The following is a 19,807-nucleotide window of genomic DNA, read 5'->3' on the forward strand; positions in this document are numbered from 1 at the left end:
CGGCATTTCAACCGGGTAATATGACCTTTCAACATAATACTCAAACCGTTCCACAAAATAATCAAATGTTTCAACCGAATAATTTTCCGCCAAATCAGGAGTTCGGGATAACACAAAATGTAGCACAACCAAATGATAATACTGAACAATTTCGGCAGAATCGGTATAAAAACAAGAGATTTTACAAACCAAAAGCTACACGTCAATACCAACAAAACCCGAGTGGTAATGAAGAGCAGCAATTTAATAACGGCCAATTTGCACATGGAGAGACCAGTGCAACATTTGTACCCACTTGTTATATTTGTCGACAACTAGGCCATTATGCTAATCAATGTCCGGTTAAAGGAAAGGGTCCAGCAGTTAATATGGTAATACCGGAAGTTCAGCAAGTAACGACACGCAGCAAAAGCAAACAATCAGAGTGGGAAATTCAGGAAGAAGTTCGGAAGGCGGCAAAAGAATGGGTGGACGAAGCAAATCAAAGTAATGTGAATCGAATGTTACAAGACAATAACATTGACCAGAACATCGTTGTACAATAGTCATTGGGGAATAAGGAACAGGAAGAAACTTGGAAACTGTTGGCTGATTGCCAAGTGTCATTACCACTTACGGGCTTACTTAAGTTAGTACCAAGGTTTACAGAAAAAGTGGCAGCATTAATTGCATATAAAGGTTCCGAACAAATAGCAGTACACTACAATCAGCCAAGTAATAACCCTTCGATCATGGATGAACAGAATCCGTCGATTAAGGTAATACTTTACGGGCAAGAAATCGGAAATGTGATTATAGATGGAGGCTCGGGTGTTAATGTGATTAACAAAACTACATGTGAAAAACTGGGAATCACGGAATGGGAAGCATGTCCGTTTTGGTTACGAATGGCAGATACAAGTACGGTACGACCGATTGGTTTGCTTCGACAACTGGATGTAATAATCGGGGGACACAGTTTTCAGATTTCGGCAATAATTTTGCAGTTAGAAACACAGGGAGCATACTCCTTGTTATTGGGGAGACCATGGTTAAAGACAGCTAATATTAAACAAAATTGGAAACAAAATGTGCTAACATTTAGGAAAGGAAAAACTGAGGTCAGGATTCCAACGCACAACAAAGTGACAACAAGCAAACAGAGTTTACCTGTACATGCAGAAGCAGTTAATATGATGGAAGGATTGGACGAGGAAGAAGAAAGTCAGTATTTCGATGATAATCAGAAAATCATCCCTCTATTTGAGGTAGATATTTTGCAAGCATTAACACCATATGTAGACTCACACGAAGAAATGCCAATAGATGAGCAAACAATGAAAGAAATACGAATGCAACAAGAAGCTACAGATAAGGAAATGAAGGTATCTCAGAGAGTGCAAGCCTCAACATTGGAGGAGATCGATTTGGCAGGAGTAGAGGATGCTGAAAGAAAAACAATCTTGATTGCTAGAGACTTGGCGGAAAATGACAAACGGACATTAACAACATTACTATTACAATATAAAGATGTTTTTGCATGGTCGTTTGACGATATGAAAGGTCTGGATCCCGTTTTTTGTCAACATCAAATCAATTTGCATAAAGATGCAAAGCCAGTACAACAACACAGGTACAGGTTGAATCCGAATTATGCTATCAAAGTAAAAGAAGAAATCGATAAACTCTTAAAAGTAGGATTTATTCGACCCGTCAAAAAATCAACATGGCTGAGTCCGATAGTAGTAGTCCCGAAAAAGAATGGGAAAATTCGCGTATGTGTGGATTACAGAAAATTGAATGCAGCGACAATTACGGATGCGTTTCCGTTGCCATTCACAGATGGGATATTAGATGCAGTAGCGGGACATGAAATTTATAGTTTCTTGGATGGGTTCAGTGGGTACAACCAAGTACGGATGAATCCGGAAGATCAGGAAAAGACAGCTTTCGTCACAAAATGGGGTGTCTTTGTGGCAGTAGTAATGATGTTCGGTTTAAAAACAGCTCCAGCTACATTTCAGCGGGTAATACAGGAAATATTCGGGGAATATATTCCAGCTTTCATGCAGGTGTTTTTAGATGATTTTGCAGTATATAGTCGGAAAGCTGATCATTTTGAGCATTTACGGCTATGTTTAGAAAAATGTCGAAAAGGGCGTCTTAGCTTAAATCCAGCCAAATGCGCATTCGGAGTAATGAGTGGTACGTTACTTGGGCATATTGTTAGTCAAGAAGGGATTGCAGTAGACCCAGACAAAGTTAAAGCAATTATTGAGGCAACACCACCAACAAATGCTAAAGCTCTAAGTAGATTTTTGGGTCAAATTTGGTGGCACAGTAGAATGATGAGATATCTAGCAGACATTGCTATTCCGTTACACACAGCAGTACACAAAGTTCCTTTTATATGGACAAGTATAGAACAAGATGCATACGAATGTCTCAAGAAGATGCTGACGAAGGTTCCGGTAGTTCAACCACCGGACTGGAACAAACCATTTCATGTTTTCGTCGATGCGTCGGACATTGCCATAGGCAGTGCTTTAATGCAATTATCCGAACCAAACTGGTATAGGCCGGTATACTATGCCAGTAGGAAACTTTCGTCGGCCGAAAGAAACTATTCAACAACCGAAAGAGAAGCTTTGGGAATGATATATAGTGTGAACAAATTTCGACATTACCTTTTGGGTAAGAAATTTACATTTCATGTGGATCATTCGGCTCTACTGTATCTAGTTTCCAAACAAGAATTGACAGGCAAGTTAGCCAGATGGACGTTATTGCTTCAAGAGTTTGAATTCGACATTATACATCGACCAGGAGCACAGCACGCGATTGCTGACTATCTCAGTCGGCTTGAGTCTGGAGAAGAAGCGGTTGGGGTTAAAGATGATTTTCCAGATACTCAATTATTTCGGGTTGAGGCAGTAAAAGCACAAGAAGTGAATGAGGAAAAAGAGGATGAATGGATTTCCGAAATGACGATATTTCTATCAACAGGAATTCCGGCCGAACACATGTCAACAGATGAAAGAAAAAGAATTGCAGTACGAAGTCGGAATTTTTGTTTATTTAATGACATGTTGTATCATAAAGGAGCGGATGGAATATGGCGAAGGGCAGTACGGAAATTTGAAAAATCAGCCATATTAACAAAGTCACATTGTGGAATTGCTGGTGGTCATTACGCAGGAGAAGCAACAGCCAGAAAAATATGGAATAGCGGGTTATGGTGGCCAACGGTGATGAAAGATGCTAACGAATACTGTAAGAAATGCGATTTGTGTCAAAGAATGGGGCAACCAACCGAAAAGGATCGAATGCCTTTTCAACCGGTTTTACCTCTTGAGCCATTTCAGAAATGGGGCTTAGATTTTGTTGGCCCATTCAAACCAGCAGCTGCAAGAACCGGTAATCGATATATCATTATTGCGACTGACTATTGCACAAAATGGGTTGAAGCAAAAGCTCTCAGGGACAATACAGCAGCATCCACAGCAAAATTCCTGTATGAAAATATATGATGTCGATTCGGTTGCCCAATAGAATTGGTAAGCGATCAAGGCACTCATTTTATTAACAAGTTAATTAACGAATTAACCAATTACTATGCCGTAGTTCATAAGAAAAGTACGCCTTACTATCCCCAAGCTAATGGATTGGCAGAATCGACAAATAAAACAATTCAAACAATTTTAAAGAAGATAGTGAATGAAAATCGTACTGATTGGGATCAAAAGTTAAATAGTGCATTATGGGCATATCGTACTTCGTACAAAACATCCATTAAATCAACACCTTTCCGAATGGCATTCGGACTTGAAGCCGTTATGCCGATCGAATTTCAAATTCCAACACTTCGTATCCAAGCGACGAATAAGTTAAATGAAATAGAATCGGAGCAGATTCGCAAAGAGGCTTTATTAGTATTAGAAGAAGAACGGATTCAATCAATGTCAGCACTAGAACACAAGCAGAGACAAATCAAGGCATTCGTAAATCGACATCGAAGGAAATCGGAAGAGCAATTCGAAATTGGGAAACCGGTATTGGTATTGCAGACGAGAATGGGACTTATGCCTGGGAAACTCCGGTATAGATGGACAGGTCCAGTATGGATAATTAATAGTAAAAATGGTACGTATCAGCTGGGATCATTAACCAGAGAGGTTTTACCGAAATGGGTAAATGGATTCCGGCTTAAACCGTATTTGGGAGATATGCCGGTAAATCCGTTTATTCAAACGGAAGAGTAAAAATAAAAAAAATAAAAAAAAAAACTAACTAACTCACTCAATAGTTCTTGTCAAATGCAGAAATACAATCTTGCCATAACAGTCTGAATCGACTATAAATAGAAAGAGGAATTGCATGATTATTAAAACGAGTGCAGATATCGAAACAGTCTGAGCCTTCGTGCCCTAGTTCGCCCAAACTCTGTTTTTCTGATTTTCATCGCTGCAGAAGCTGTGCAGATCTCCAACCGTCATCGACAAGTGATTCAGAACAAGCAAACACAGAAGTCATGCCGATTCCTGTGTCTGAAGAACTGCGATTGTGGCTTCATGAGAGAAACTTACAAGGTTTCATCAAAGTAGCAGAAGCGGAACCTCATCCGCAGGCGGAAGAATTGGTACAACAAATAGACATCACCAAAATCACCACAAAGAAAATACGAAATGCATTACAGATGCCAAGAGGAGGCTTTGAGGCAGTTAAAAAACCTTCATCAGAAGCACTCCAATCGTATTTCGGGGAATACTCACCCTCGGCAAAAGCATATCAGACTTATGGAGGTAGGGATGAGTTTTTCCATGAAGTGGCTAGATTTTTATTAGAGGTGGGATTTGTCAGCCCTCGTTTTTATTGTATGCCGAAAAAAAGGGCTGGGTTTATCATAGCCGCATACGAAAAAGAGGATTTCAACTGGCCACTATTGTCGGGGGAAGCTCTGAGAGAGCAGCTACAAGGGGTAAAAACAGGAAAACCGATGAAGCAAATTTTTGGTCGTTGGATATCGGTATTGTTTCCGATTCAAGAATCGGAAACTCCTGTTCAGTCAAGAAGACCACCGATAGTACAAGCACCGCGAAGACACCGACAGGTAGTACATGAAGAATGGATAGAGGAAGAATCGGCACATGCCGATAATATACAAACAAATATGCCTCAGTCGGAACCACCAAGACCAGAGAATTCCGAAAACAGGCAACCAACAGCCGAACAAGAAACAGTTGACAATTTGATAAACAAGCAACAGCCGACAGAAAATCGACAACAAGCAGAGAAGATGCGACAAAGGACAAGGATTAAACAAAAGGCTAATCGGCAATTCCAACCAGAAAACAGTGAGGGGTCAGCACCGAAAAGGCAACGCACAAAGGAAAATTCGAATACGCTTGTAGTAGCAGAAGTAATAAAACCAGGGAATGAGGGCGTTTCGACACAACCTCAACAAGGACAATCTTCAAAAGTAGCAATTCGGGAAGCACATGGGTACTTGGATATTCCACCAGCAGCACATGAATTAGCTGCCATTTTACAGTTCGGAACTTCATACGAACTGGTTGAATGGTTGGCTAAAAGAATGACAGAAGTATCAGAACGGCTGGCTCAAGAACATAATGACCGAATAATGATACAGAAAGCCTTACGAGGAGTGTTGGAACCTCAAGAAAAAGCAGAGATAGAGAAAATCGGCCGGAAAAGAAGTGCACAGAATAGAGGGGAGGCTATTGAAATGCCACCATTACATGAAGCACTGGTCGAAATTCATAAAGAATATGAAACGGCACGCAAAGCAGCCAGTGATATGGCTGAAAGATACAAAAGTGTATCAGCATCGGCGGAGGTGCTGAAACATCAGTTTTGTAACATACAGGCAGAAAATAAAGAACTAAAAGAAAGTCTGAACAAATGGGAAACACAGGCACGGCTTATGGTGTCGGAGTCAGAATGGCAGCAGAAATTGGAGGACGTTGAGAAAGCACGTCAAGCAGAAACAACAAGGGCCAACAATGTTGTATTTCGAACTACAAAATTAGAAAAACAAATAGAAACCATTCAGAATGGTCAATACAAAGTTCTCGAAGAAAAAAATCAATTAATAAACGAATTACAGAAAAATCTAGAAGAAGCTAAGATGGCCAATCATACATATACCGAACAAATTGAAGAATTCGAAAGGTATATAGTGTCACAGGAAAGTCAATTGACAGAAAAAGAGTGGAGTCTTGAAGAAGTCAACAGAAGAATTACGGAACAGCAGGAGGAATGGAGCAAAGAGAAATCGGCATTCGAACAACAACAGGACGAAATTCGGAAGATATCGGAACAAAGACGGCTGGATATATATGTAGTCGAATCCAAACTAATGCGAGCTGAAAGTGAGAACCGAACCACTATTACGGATTTACGGAAAGAGTTGCAAACCGCCCAATACGTCGCAAGCATCACTAGGGACAAAGTGCAGCACATCATAGGGAAACATCGAAACCTAGCAAAGAAAATGATCGATGAATCCCTTGCGCAAGGATGGAAGTTATGGACGGCACAAGCGGCGGAATTACAGTTATTGCGTGCCGACAAAAATAACCGTCAGGTCCAAGGTGCAGGTTTTTTTAAAATGGCACAAAAGGATATTGACAATATCCAAGAAGATATCATGAAAGATATGGACGAAATTGCGGCATTTTACAGAGAAGAAATTCAACGTATTATGCAAGAATTCGACAAAAATGATATAGGCACTTCCGTCCAGTTGGATAAAATCGAAGCCGAAAGAACCAGCAAGACTCCTGGTCTTCAAGCTCCCGGAAGAAGTGAACCAGAGCAGCCAACCGAATCACAACATTCAAAACCTGCTCCGAATGACGACTGTGACACAGATGAAGATGAAGATGAAGAGGAAGATATAGGTGGAATACATCCAAGGCCAGAAGAGCCTTCGATTTTTGATATTCTGAACGATTCGGATGAAGAGCTACAGGAATAGGCGTGGGTTCGCTGGACAAGGTCCTGGCCCACGGACGTGCCAAGTGTTACCCGGACCCGGACAGTCAGTTTTTACCGAACAAGTGGGAAAGCGTCGAAAACGGAGTCGGTTCGGATCGACTGTTCGGATCAATGACTCAGCAGTAAACGAAGAGAACTAAGTTAGTTAGATAATTTTGTAATTCTTGATAGTAAGTAGGAATAGTTCTTGATGAGAAAAGACCTTCGGTATACTTATAAAAGGGAACCGAAGGCATTGTAAGAAAGGTCGTTTTATTTAGTAATATAAGTTTAAGTTAGGAATATCCTGTACGGATTCTGTGTTCTTCCTATTGTCTATGTTGTTAAGAGCAAGCTTCCTAATTTATAACTAAGTAACGATCACGGTAATTACCGATTAATATAGTATAATTCCGTTCGTAAAACACAATTCCTTGTTAGAACGTTGAGTAGCGACGTTCACTCTTCTGTATCGGTAGTAGTTAGTAATTAGCCGATTAACAGACTCCCCGATGATGTCATCTCCGATCGCGGACCCTAGTTTGTCTCTCACTTCTGGCAGCACCTGCTACAAACTTTAGGCATCTCTGTCAAGTTGTCATCTACTTATCACCCCCAAACTGACGAGCAAACGAAGCGTGTCAACCAAATCCTTGAGCAGTATCTTCGGTGCTCTGTTAGTTACCAACAAGATGATTGGGTCAACTTACTTTCACTCGCGGAATTCGCCTACAATAATTCTCTCCATGCATCGATTGACGTCACTCCCTTCTTTGCCAACTATGGTTTACATCCTCGCTTCAACATTTCCCTTCCTACCACTTCCGTGAACCCTTCAGCAGAGGATTGTGCTCGCATTTTGGAAGAACTACATCATGATTTATCCTTGGAGCTTAGTATTGCTAGTGAACGATACAAGCAACAGGTTGATCGCCATCGATCTGCCACTCCACACTTTTTCGTTGGAGACATGGTTTGGTTGTTACGTCGACACACCTCTACTACTCGTCCATGTGCGAAACTTGATTACAAGAAGTTGGGACCATTCCGTATCGTCGAGTGCATCAATCCCGTCGCCTTCCGGCTCGCCCTTCCATCCCACTTCTGGACTCATGATGTTTTTCATGTCTCCCTCCTCGAACCCCATTATGCTTCACAACTCCCAGGACGTCAGGCCCCTCCACCACCACCTGTGCAATTGACGACAAGGGAGGAATACGAGGTCGACCAAATCCTTGACTCGCGTTGGCATGTCTGAGGCCACGTGGGAACCATCAGAAAATTTACAAAATGCCCCAAAGGTCGTCCAAGATTTTCATCACCGATATCCCCACAAACCAGCGGCCGATTTGGGAAGGCGGCGTCGGAGGGGGGATAATGTCAAGATTCGAACTCTTGACATGACCATGTTATAATATAGTATCATGGGTTAACCAAAATATCTAGTACACAATTATGTATGTAATTGGTCCTTATTGTTTTGCTAGCATCATGTGCATAGTTGCTCCCTTGTAGTATTTACACTTGGCACATGCATGCTCTTTTGTAGATTCACATGCGTGCAACAAGTATGCATGCCATGTAGTATAAATAGAGGAGTTCACCTTGAAGGAATTCAAGGTGAACAACACCAGTTATGGAGTCTTTCCGTTAATACTACTAATCCATTTGTCTATCTTCTTTCTTGTCTCTTGAGCTTATGATCTATCCGTGACACAATCGCCTCCTGGATGGCGATCAATTGGGCCAGCGAAATGAGCCGAGAGGAGTTGTTGGCAGCACGCATCCGACAACTTGAGCGAAGGTCGAAAGATGTGGAACAGGCAACCACGAGGGTGAAGGAAGAGAGAAACCGAAACAAGGCCAGGTTCGACCGAACGCACCAACTCCAACCAAAGAAGATCGAAGAAGGCGGCTGGGTGCTAGTCTACGACAACAGTCTCGACAACCAGCATCGGTCTATGCGTAAGTTCGTAAAACAGTGGTTTGGGCCGTACGTGGTAATCAATGCTAACAACAACGCGACGTATCATCTCGTGGAGCTCGACGGGACTCGAATAACGACACCGGTGGCGGGGAAGCGGATAAAGGCCTTCAAGAGGCGGAACGAGGAGGAATCGAACCTAGTGGTGGGGATCAAAAGCGGCGATTTAGACCAAGAGGACGAGTAATGGCTAACCTCGGAATCCCTCACTAAATTCGCTACCCGGCACATACCGGAGGATGTGTGGTTTAGTGGGGGTGGATGTCGTGAAGATTCCGGGCCACAAGAGGAAACGTCGTCGAAAACACGGGAACACGGGTGTACACGAGTACACTACCCTTTTGGATTAACTTATGTGGGAGAGTAACGAGGAGAGAAAATCAAGGAGAGAATCTAGGGATGGATAGCAACGGGTCATTAAAGCCGATGTAATGGTCACTCCTTGTGCTATAAAATGGGTGGCCTCAGACAGTTTAAGGGGGAACGATCGGGAGGAGAAGACGATGTTGTCGAACCAGAGACAGGGGCTCTCTCTCTCTTTCGCTTGCTCTCGCCTGAAGCTCTACGATCGAATCTTGGAAGGTGGACCCTCTGCTCACGTCAGACGCCTGCATGCTCCCGACCAAAGGTCCACCTTATTGTGTGAGTTGGTTCTAGAGCTTGAAGCTCGGTTATCGGACCATACCGGTTGTTTTCCTTGCGCTTCATGCGCACGTTGTACCTAATAGCATTAATCTACTACATCGTTTTACATTTCTATTGTACTCGAGACTATATCATCGGCTCTGATCCGGTTGTAATCACTTAGTGCGCTACGCGCCCATTCGCTTTAATATAACTTACCTCGTTAATCTGAGTTGCTTGCTGTGTCTCTGTCTTGTCGCGTCGTGTCGGGTTGGAAACACACGATTCTCTCTCCGCTACTCTTCTTTGTCTACCCACGGTCTCTGTGTTCACACGAAGTGCAGACTCCTTCCCCTCACTTCCTGATTCCTTGGTCCAAGTCCCCCGTGGTCTTGCCCCATTTCTACGCATCCGCGCTGAATACCGCGACAGCGTGTTGAGAGATCCAAGTCAACTTAGTTTAGTTATTTAGTCAACGATGTAACTTTGTAGTTACCTAGATAGAATCTAGTTAGGATTGTTGACTATAACACCTTAAATTGAACCTTGTACTTAAGTGGGATATTCTAGATCCTCCACTCTATTGTCCGTATAGGTGTACGAGATGGATAAGGTGTAATGTGTATGGTGTGTAAAGGCTAAGGTGTGTAATATGTCATATGTATACGAGTGTGTGAGGATGAGTATGTGTGAGCACATGCACAATTATGTGCATGTGACAAGAATGTAACGGTCGTCTTTTTGTAACGGCCGTTATTTACCATTACATTATGTACTATAAAAACCCCTTATGGGGCACATAATGGATATACATTTTTCCCCTCTCACATTTGTGTCATTTTCTATTTGTCTTTCTCTCTAGCTCTCTATCTAACTTAACCCCCTTAGGAGAGGGGGTGAAGCCTAGAACCCCAACAACACACTCCTAAGTACATTTAATATAGGACTTACACCTTAGTACCTATATTCTACTCACAGATGTGCACCTTTGCACACGAGATGTATGTATACCTCATTGTGGGTATTTTTGTATTTGATGATGATAATGCTAATTTAATATAGAGTTAATCATCCCCCATCTTGTGTTGTTCATAAGTGTTAACTTCCTCTCTCTCTCTCTCTTCCTCTCTCACAAACACACACATATCACTTAATCTTCCGCTTATCAACTAATCACATAATTAGGTACTTATTAACCCATACTTAATTACCTAATTCTTAACAATTATGATACATGAGCGGCACAATGGATTGTGGCATCCTCTACAAGATGGCAATGCCAATTTGACTCAAAGGGTACATAGATTCTGACTGGGCCGACTATAGAGTCAATCGATGATCGACCTCTGTATTTGTTTTCTCCCTCGGCAGGGAGCAATATCCTAGAGTAGCAAGAAGCAACCGATTGTTGCATGTTGGAGCACAGAGGCCGAATACAAGGGTGCGACTATGGCTACATGTGAAGCCGTATGGCTCAAGAGGATTTTGAAGGATCTGGGTGTTCCTATCAAGGATTCAACTCCCCTTTACTGCGACAACACGAGCAATATTTATCTAGCTCGGAACCTGGTGTTCCACGCAGGCACGAAGCATATCGAGGTGTGTTATCCCTTGATCTGAGAGTGCGTTCAGGCTGAAGATGTCGACCTTCAACATATCAACACGAATCTTCAGACAACTGTCATCTTCACCAAAGCCCTAGGAGTATAAAGTGTCTGCAATTCATGTTAGACCTTGGATTGACGATCCTTGATTTCCCAAGCTTGAGGGGGAGTACAAGAGAGAACCGGATACCGTCCAAACCGGGTAATGGCCAAAGCGGACATCAACCGAAAGGAGCCAACCCAAGTTGAGCTTGAGGAAGCGTGTTGAGAATCAAGCTCAACCTAGACTAGTGTGTGAACACACCTTTGAGAATCTATGAGCACTCAAAGGTCAAAAGTCACACCACTACTCTCTACACATTAACTATGTGTCATAGAATCATATTCTATGACACATAACTAATGAGTTTCCACATTCCCCATGACCCATGAGCTTCGGTAGTTAATGAATAGAGAGGGCGACTATATAAAGCACCCTCCTCCTACTTTGTAATCCGTCAGTTAAATCTCGTTTGTAATATACAATTTTCTTGAGTATTCTATTTTCCATTATCCTATCCTATCTTGTGTCTCTCTCCTCTCCTCTTCTCAAACACACATACACACACAACACATCTCTAACCTATTCCGCTGCACAAAATCACCATCGATTCATTACATCTATCAACGGATGTTAAGCCCATATAACAATGCCACTACTGGATGAATCTGAATTACGCGCTTTGCATAAAGGAAGAAATCGATAAATTATTGAAAATCAAATTCATTCGTCCTATCAAGAAGGCGACTTGACTGATTCCAATTGTCGTAGTACCAAAGAAGAAGGGAAAAATTCGGGTGTGTGTTGATTACAAAAAATTAAATGCCGTAACTGTCACCGACACATTTCCTCTACCATTCACGGATGGGATGCTGAATGTTGTAGCCAGCCATGAGATGTAAAACTTCTTAGATGGGTTCAACGGCTATAACCAAATTCGAATGCACCCTAACGATCAGGGGAAGATGACGGTCTTCACGGACAGGGGTGTGTTCATCGTCGTCGTAATGATGTTCGGTCTGAAAATTGTGCCGACTACATTTCAAAGAATAATCACAGAGATATTCGGCGAGTACATACTAACCTTTATGCAGGTATTCCTTGATTTGCGGGTTATGGCACAGGGAGCAAAAATCTGCGGCACCTGCGATTATGTTTAGAGAGATGTAGATCGGCGAGGCTCAGCCTCAACTCGGTCAAGTGTGCATTCGGCGTGACAAGTGGCGCACTCTTAGGCCATATAGTGAGCAGCGAAGGCATCGCGATGGAACCAAGGAAAATTATGGCAATAATCGATGCGCGGACCCCGAAAAACGCAAAGGCACTGAGTCGATTCTTAGGTCAGATCTGATGGCACAACGGAATGCTACGTCACCTCGCCGACTTCGCAACGCCTTTACACGCGACGGTACATCACATGCCGTTCAAATGGAATGAAGTTAAGGAGAAGGCATACTAGGCATTGAAAGCCATGTTGTCGCAAGCACTTGTCGTCCAACTCTCGGATTGGCACATTCCACGTTGTCGTGAGGATTTTCGGCTATGGTGAGAAAACTGAGTGGGACGAATAAAACAGAGATGTGCAACATTGCATATGCACTTAATAAATTTGTAAATAGGAATAAGAAAAACAATGTATAAGGAAAGGGTAAAATATAAGGTGCTAAAAGTGCACTACGAAGTTCGTGAAGTACAAAGGTAATGTGCACTTAGATGCATATGCACATGTAGACTAAGGGGAGTGCATGGAAGTAAGGGTGTAATAAGTAGAGGGCATGATGGTGTGTGTGAAAATGAGAGGAAGGGAGTTAAGGCCCCATCAATCTCTCCTCCTAAGATCAGGGCAAATATTCCCCTTTGAAAATAGTGGAATATTTGACCTCTCCTTTTGTAATGAGCCTCACCCCTTTCTACTATAAAAGGGGGTAAGGGGTCACCATTGAGGGGATCACCATTTTGTCGTTAGAGGTAGACCGTTAGTGTTTTCTTCTTCATCTTATCCCTATTTCGTTTTAGGGTTTCGGTTTTAAGTTCCCCTTTAATATCATTTTCATTTCTCTCAATTAGGGTTTAGTTCTTCTTCCTATCTAGTTAGGTTTTCTAATTGTGCTTGAATTCGGCCTATATGGCCTCGGTTGTAATCATATTGTGGCTTTGTGCCTCGTAATGGAATTTGTTTGATGAACCTTGTCTCGATCTAGCTCTTTATCTTTCTAATCTTTGCACATTGTTCATCCCCTTTTGTGCTCGGATGCTTGGTTAAGCTCCCATTTCCCCCCTTCTTTTACTCCCTAGTCCAAGACCCTCGTAGTCCCGCCCAAGCCGACACCACGCGTAGATTTCCGGGACATCGTGTTCGTCAACGCATGCGACATCGCAATTGGCAGTGCGTTAATGCAGCTCACTGAGCTGAACTGGTATCATTCGGTTTACTATACAAGTCAAAAGCTCTCAGTAGTCAAGTGCAATTATTCGACGATAGAACGCGAGGCATTAGGTATGATTTACAACATAAATAAGTTTTGACACTACCTACTTGGCCGAAAGTTCGCATCTCACATGAACTATGCCGTCGTACGCTACTTGGTATCAAAGCAATCCCTCATGGGTAAATTAGCCAGATCAATGTTGTTGCTTCAAGAATTGGAATTTGATATCCAGCATAGGCTGGGAACCCAACACGCCATTGCCGATTATTTAAGCCGGATCAAGAAAAAAACAAAAGCATTAACCACAAAACCACTCCCCGCTGAATCAACCTCGTGGGAGGGACCCCACTCCCAATAAATAGGTGGATGCTTTAATGTACCATTATTGTACCCCTCACGGGTAAATTAGCAAGATGGATGTTGCTTCAAGAATTTGAATTTGATATCTATTGGGAAACAGGTCCCTCCGGATGGGAAGGAAGAAGAACAGTGCCGATGAACAAACTCGGTCGTGGCCAATAGGCCGAGGCCGAAACCGGATGAGGAGTACCCGGCTACGGAGAGCCGGATGGTGTAGACCCGGTATGAACCAGATGAGGAGTACCCGGCTACAGAGAGCCGGATGGTGCAGGCCCGGTATGAACCGGATGAGGAGTACCCGGCTACGGAGAGCCGGATGGTACAGACCCGGTGAGAACCGGATGAAGAGACATATTCGTAAATATGTTTTTGAGAGCCCATCGAGGCTACATTTGTAAATAGTCGAAAAGTCATATTAGTATAAATATGATTTAGGGCAAACTTTTAGTAACTATCATGGTTGTCATTCTTCCTTGTTGGTGCAAGAAGAAGAGAGAGCACGCAATAGTGGACAGAGAGAGAGAGAGAGAAAGAGGTTGTTGCCTCTGTTGTAACCGCCGCCTGTGGCGAAGATCGTGAGCACGAGGTCGTTGCCTTCGTGGACTCACTGTTTTGTACATTCTTACATAGTGACAGTTTGCAGCTTGTGGACTGTCGTGGTTTTTCCCCTAGTTTGGGGTTTTCCACGTAAACCTCCTGTGTAGTGTGTGTGTATCTTCCTCTCCTTTGTGTCGTGTTTTATTTCCCGTTTTCTGTGTATCATTCTAAGCTCGGTTGTGGCCGAGCATTGCGCATAAGGAACGTTGGGTTCCCGTTGTTGTTGCTTCAAGAATTGGAATTTGATATCCAGCATAGGCCGGGAACCCAACACGCCATTGCCAATTATTTAAGCCGGATCAAGAAAAAAACAAAAGCATTAACCACAAAACCACTCCCCATTGAATCAACCTCGTGGGAGGAACCCCACTCCCAATAAATAGGTGGATGCTTTAATGTACCATTATTGTACCCCTCACGGGTAAATTAGCAAGATGGATGTTGTTGCTTCAAGAATTTGAATTTGATATCCAGCATAGGTCAGGAACCCAACACGCCATTGCTGATTATTTAAGCTGAATCGAGAAAAAAACAAAAGCATTAACCACCAAACCACTCCCCGCCGAATCAACCTCGAGGGAGGGACCCCACTCCCTATAAATAGATGGATGCTTTAATGTACCATTATTGTAACCATGATTGTATATTACCGTTTTTAACTGGAAAAAAAGGGTATTCATAACTATTTAAAGACCTTTTGCATGCAAGCACACAACCCAAGAAAGAAAGTACTTACTGTTCACACGCGTGGTGCCATGGCTCGAAGAAACTTGGACATTGATTTCCCTCGCCAAACCACACAAAAGGAAGGCCTGAGCATTGTACCAAGTATTTCATGCACAGATGAATGAAGAGCTCAAAGCAGAAGACCCCCTCCATCCTCTACTCTCTGCACGAAGTTAACCCCTCTACAAAGCCCGACCCTCTCATCGCCATGGCCATCGACATTCCTCCCACCCTTAAACAGTGGCTCATTGACCACGGCTTAGCAGGCTACATTAGAGTCGTCGAAGAAAAACCCCACCCCAATGCCCACAACATCAACGCGAAAATGAATGTTGACACCATCACCAACACCATGATCAGAAAAAAGTTGGGCTTGAGTCCACTTGGAGATCGATTACTTAGTTGGAAGCTCTATTCTCTAGCCTAAGGCCAACCTTGTATTCTTTCTCTATATTTAATTGATTGTTTAGCATTGTTGTGTCCGGTGTGCTGTGTGAGAGTTTGTTTGGTCTATCCGATTGCGTTCACAATCGTCTCCCTGTCTTTTGTGTCCAGGAAGGTGTCATTTCTTCCCTCATATGTTCTGTGCATACCTACTTGAGTCTACGAGCCCATGTGCTCAGTAACAGACTCCGGCTACCGAGTCGGATAGTTCACCGCAAGCTTAGTAGCCAGTCATTTTTAGGCTCCTTGGTCCAAGACCCCAGTGGTCCCACCAACTCCGACCCGCAAGCCGCGGATTTCCGTGACAACTTAAAAGCACTCATTTACCATTGTGGTTTCCAATTGGTGCCAAAGGTCGGTCCGAATGATGTGTTGGGAGTGAGCATGGACAAACATAACAAGACCCTACCCATAGAGGTGATCAATGTAGAATCCCTTAAGTTAGATGATGCACTCATGGATTTGCAAACCAAGTATCGCACACTCTTAAGAAAAGGAGTCAATAAGGGTATGTGTGTGACTAGGTATAGTTGTCATCGTACTGGGACATCTCGACACACGTCTAATTCAACTTGATGACGTAGCTGCACACCCCGATGTGGGTGTACATTTCACGTGGATGTTAGAATGAATGACGGGATTGACAATGGGACCATGACCATTTCAATATATGGACCTCATAGTGGTCATGTACCATGTAGTAGGTCAGATGTGTACCATTTGCCAACACAAACCGATGTCATAAGTTGTTGTAAAGATGACCTATTTGATGTTGGGTGTGCAAAGCATGTGGCGCGGATGAGCATGCATAAGGAAGCATATCATAAGTCCAAGGCTAGTCCATTAGAACTTGTTAGCTATCGATTCTTTATGATACCAAAGGAGGTCCATAACATGGTAAATAGGTTAAAAATCGGGAGTGCCATGTCAGAGGTTGATTGGTCTTTGATGATGCAAGATGCCTATGCACTACAAGATCTTGGGAAAGTGGTTCATGTTCAACCCTACTTGCCTGGTGAACCGAGATCTCTCGCCAAGCAACCAGTTATCTTGATACTTCAAGATCAATGGATGTTGGAAATGTGTGAGCGGTTGACCCTAAACAATTTCTTGGGCAATCGACTTGACATTTAAAACAAACCAATTCGAGCTACCATTATATGCAATTGTTGCCCCCAACACCATGGGAATTGGGATCCCGTTATGGTACATGCTTTGTAGTTCTGATAAGGGGTCAAACCATGAGCAAGTTGCCTTAGAAACTTGCTTGAGAGTCATATTCACAAGGATGCCCACGGTGAGGCTAAATGAAATAGTGATCGATAAACGTTGTACATCATATAATGTCATAACTAATGTGGTTGCAACAGACCATCAATCTTGGATTGTTGCAAATGGGCAAAGGTCGCAAAGACATTGGTGACTTTTGTTGTGTTAGTTTCACACCAAAAAATCATGAGTGGAGAACTTGTTGCCAAAAGTAAGTGCAATTGAGAGAACCCATCTTTATCAATGAATGTGCCAACTCATGCAATGCATTACTGAATCCGCACTCAATGTGATGTGTGAGGAGTTAAAGTTAGAATATGCAGACAAGCCTGGTGTTTTGCAATATATAGGAGGATGGTGTGGTTTGACATGTGCACGGAGGAAACTTTGGCCCAAGTTTGGTAGAATGTTAAACTACAGACATGTTGAAACTACCAATATTGTAGAAATACATTGGCAATTTATCAAGTATACTACCTTGAGAGGAAGAATAAACCGATAATTACCAACCTTGTGCATGTCTTAATTGGGGACAGTGAAACTGGCACTTGCATCGGTGGAACGGTCGTAGAGTGGTACAAGCAACGATAAGAAATATGTGAGAGTGGTTGATTTTTACCCCGTGCAAATTGTAGGGATCAAAGTTCCCGACTTAAAGAGGCTGAGAGAATATTGGAAAGGTATGTCGACGGTACTTCCACAATGCACATTGTGGATGAGGCCCGATATTGGTTTAGAATCTTGAGCATGATGACTCCCACTCTATGGTATAATGTCTCACTCCAATGTTCATATTGTGATTGCCAAGACCTTGCAAGTAAATGTAAGTATTTCTAACATTCACCGAGATGGAATCTAACATCCAATAGATTTCTACTGGGGATCATCAGAGCATGGGATGTAATCAAGATTTTTTTACACAAGGAGATGCCTAACACGTGGGATGGTTGGATGAATCAACCGCTTTTGGCTAATTCTCTCGTCCGGGATTCTATTGGAAATGTATTGGGCCTTAGACCTCGTCTTGCATGGGGAAAACTTGACAATGGGCCAACAACATCAGTAGGATCCTGGATTCATTTTCAGAAGATGCTAGAAAGTGGATCGGCTTAAGCAATTACACTCGATATATGGGGCGAAGACAATGACAATGGATATTTCAATAGCCTTCTCTCAGGCCTCAACGCGACTTCAACCAATGCAGAAGCATATGTGGTTTAGTTGCCTTACAAATGGCATGATGCTCTTTGTTAAAGGAATTTCTACATACAGGTGTATTTTTTATTTCCATATTCAACAGGATAATAAATTGCAGCCTTATACACCCTCTGATAATTTGCTACAAAACCTACTCGTTGTTCCAGTTAGGGTGATTACCAAAACTGGTAAGAAATGGCTCTTGGATCCACAACCGTCAATAGCCCATTTGTGGGATATGCTTTGGTTATATGCACGGCAACCAGTTAATAAGCTAATGTGGGACTTAGGGGGATGGTCTTGGACTAGTCCCATGATGGATCCAATGCAGAAAGTTCCGTTTTTTAGTATACTGTGAATTTTGGTAGAAACTTACTCATGTCTAAGAATATTCTAACTCCTGTGGCTCAAAAGCACTGGAATAAGTGGGGTGTTTCAAGCAATCATTTGAAGGCTTATTGGAAATGGATTTGGTCTTTTAGGGGACCAACAAAATACACTCTCTTCAGATGGCTTTTACTACATGTAGCACTACCAATAGGTCAGTCTTTGAAAGGAAACGTGGCACCCGTTCTTAGACAATGTAGTTATATTGTGGTGACTTGCAGGAAATTACCAAGCATGCTCTCTGGTCCTGTTTACTAGCCCAACAGGTATGGAATAAAGTTCTTTCTTTATTCCTGACAATTAATGCAGGTTGCCTATTCTCCTGGGGATCAGCGGTATGGGGGGTTCTCCATTCTAGTCTCTTATTGTATGAGGCAGATGATGCTCTAGAGGCTAAGACATTCATCAACAAGCATCTAATATATGTCTCCCCTTTTCAGCAACCTCAAAAGCAAATGCATGCATCCCATGTATGGAAAACAATATCCACGGTTACATTATGGACCTTTTGGAAGTATCGGTGCAAAAGAGGATATGATTCCATAATTCCCTTTCTCTCAGATATATTGCCAGAATTATGGGAGAGCTTATTGGCGGCAGTGCGTGGGCAATATGACAATATGTCGGGCTCTCCGGAGGTTGTTCTTAAGAAAAGGAAAAAATTACAGCAGTGATAGAGGAAGTTGTCTCAGATATTCACGGTGTCCTCTCAAGGACCAATCTGGAGATATCATCACCCCTGGCCCTTCCCCTGATTATCCTGTTTGTATATAACACTCTCTAATTGTACAATTTGTAGCCTTTCAACGTTTTTTTCTTAATACTAATAAAGGAAATCTTTTTGGAAAAAAGACGAAGTAAATGTAAATATTTACTCGGCATCCGAAGATTATTAAGAGGCACATGCCACATTTATGTGGCTCGTTCCCTTTTATGGATCACATGACCCAAATGCGCATGGACCACAATATAGAAATAGAAGTGGAGACAGAGATAGAAGGAGTTGGGGAGACAAACCCCACAACATCAGAGATGGAATCATGTAAGTCCAAAATACAAATGGTTGAGGAAGCTATTCAATGTCTCAAGCAAGGGTAGGGTCCTTCGATCATGCAACTATTTTGGAATGTATGTACAAACATAGGAAGATGTGACTGAAAAGGTGCAT

This window comes from Azolla caroliniana, unplaced genomic scaffold, assembly GCF_043228905.1.
Source record: "Azolla caroliniana isolate FFs.n. ecotype wild unplaced genomic scaffold, voAzoCaro1.0.p SCAF_14, whole genome shotgun sequence".
Taxonomy (NCBI): Eukaryota; Viridiplantae; Streptophyta; class Polypodiopsida; order Salviniales; family Salviniaceae; genus Azolla; species Azolla caroliniana.